Source organism: Hyalella azteca, unplaced genomic scaffold (genome assembly GCF_000764305.2).
Source record: "Hyalella azteca isolate HAZT.00-mixed unplaced genomic scaffold, Hazt_2.0.2 contig5386, whole genome shotgun sequence".
In the NCBI taxonomy this organism is placed as follows: domain Eukaryota; kingdom Metazoa; phylum Arthropoda; class Malacostraca; order Amphipoda; family Hyalellidae; genus Hyalella; species Hyalella azteca.
The window spans coordinates 1,397,477-1,399,822 of record NW_025935579.1 but is presented as its reverse complement, the minus strand read 5'-3'; positions in this window follow the sequence as shown (position 1 = coordinate 1,399,822).

Sequence of the window (2,346 nt, the reverse complement as noted above, 5' to 3'; positions counted from 1 at the left end):
AGTTGGTTTGCTTTAGAGCTAAATCATATGGCATTCCACTTCTTGTCAATGAGTCTATGGCCTTGGCTAGCACATTATATCAGCTGTCTTGGTGGCTGGCAATGTGTGGTCCTCCAGTTTGCGCACTTGTATGTTGTTGACTTGCACACGTCCTAGGAGTGATTCCCGGCACAGAGCAGACAACGTTCAGGGGCAGTGCACCCACTTGAATGGTGTCTATGTTGCTGGCACCTGTAGCGTCTGAGAGGTGGTGGGTTGAAATCTCTCACCCTGTACAAAATAAAAACGAAAATGGCTTTTTCTGGTATTTGTTTGCCTTCAAAGTCCAGCTTGAGGACTAAGGAGTCTTCTTTTGATGCTCCAGAAAATTTTGGAAGTCTGGAGATCATGATTATCTTACAAGCTTGTCTTTGCATATTTAAAAGGTCATCGAGATCAACATCATGCCCAACAGGACTGATGACTCTGGAGCAGGTGTTTTCTAAATCAGATGATGGTCTATAGCATTGAACTTGCCATTGTCCAAAATTCATGGTAGATAGTAAGGTTTTTATTGCCTCTTCTTCATTGGGATTGAATCCCACAGCCACAATGTTATGCCTTTTGTTGATCTGCACGTCTTTGACAGAAGAATCTTGAATTATTTTGTTCATTCTTTAGCAACCAAGACTAGGTTTAGGGAAATTTTTTGCATACAAAGATGTTCGCTTGATCAGTACTGTATTTTGATTTCCAGTTGACTGAGAAGTTAAATTTGAGGGAAAGGCTTCAAGGTGCTTATTATTTGTGAATGGTCCAACTGGTTTTGAACTGATTCCTGTTAAGGGGCTGAATGAATTCATTGAATTGTCTAGTTCTTCTTATGATTCCGTGCTCTTCTGTTGTTTGCATCCTTTCAAGTTTAGGGGTTTTGTCACCTGATGTGTTTCTGTGCCAGCTCTAGCAGAAAAGTTGTAACCATTAAGTCCATTTGAAGACTGTTCATTCATTTACATGTCATCTAGCAACAAGCCAGGCAGCGGGATCACATAAGTACTTGAGGTACCTTGTGTTGGCATTTCTGGGATTATGTCCTCTTCGTCATCATCAGGTATGTCGGGATCAGATCCCAGCATGGTGCTGGTATTATGGTGTCAGGTATCTTGATGCAGATGAATTTTTCCCAGATAAACACAGAAGAAACATCAATGGTCATCCAATACTTAGGTCAGATGGTCATGGATATACAGCAAAAAAACAGTAATATTAACAATCAAGTTGAATATGTAGCATAAAACAGACTATAAATTACACTAGAGGTACACAAAATTCTAGTACAGTTGTATGAGTTGATGAATAGCCTACTGCTACTCAGCTACTGTGATACAGATACTATCAATGAAGTACAAAAACACTACAATTAATACAGCACACAAAAATACAATAATGATTGAATCAATAATAATGACAAAACAGAGCCAGTTTTTGCTGCTACCTGTTGATAATTTGATCTAATTTCTAGCTGGCTCCCAAACCTACTCCTACCTACCTACTGCCTCTTCCCGTGACAAGAAGAGGAGGGGGGAGGGGCAAGGGAGCCAGCCGGGTTCTTGAAATTGAACACTTGGCTAATATACTCCTGGTATAGAGAAAAGTGCAATACAAAATAAAGTTAGTGAATGAATAACCGTAATAGTTTACAGTATTATGTTTAAGCGCAAAAGAAATCGTTACGTTGATCACGATTCACAGAGCACAATCTAAAGATGCTTGCCGTATGAATGCGCGGACTCTCTCCAGGCATGTCATTTTCCATTGTAACACTGTAGGTGCAGGCCCTCATTATGGTATTTATCACTTTCTAGTAGTCCAAGTTTAGTTTATAATGAATTGATACTCTTTTTAAGCTTTAGAGCTTTAATAGATAGAATAAACTAGTAGAGTGAACGGTTGTAACCGGGGTTTTAATGCTGCTGGTTCAGCCAATAAAGATTTGTGTAATTCCTTTATTCTTCAGCTAGCCCTATCTCAGTCATAACTTATCAATTTCTTTGCATTTATTTTTTGTATTTTCTTTATGCAATAACCCATGTTTTATCTTTTTCTCCCTGGTGTTTTCACAGTTAGAGAACTTGCAATGTGTTGTTCTAATGGCCAACTAGCATTCTGAAGCTTTGCACAGTGGTTTACCTGGTGAGTTCCCCAGTCGCCACTTGTTTGGGTTAACAATGGTTGGGTTGAGACATGCATTAGTTGGGCTGATGACCAACAAAGCTTTGTCCGTGGTAGTTTTGTTACTTAAATTGTTATGATAATGTTATTTAATCTTGCTTTGCTTTTAAATGCTAGTCAATCAGTCAATTAGTG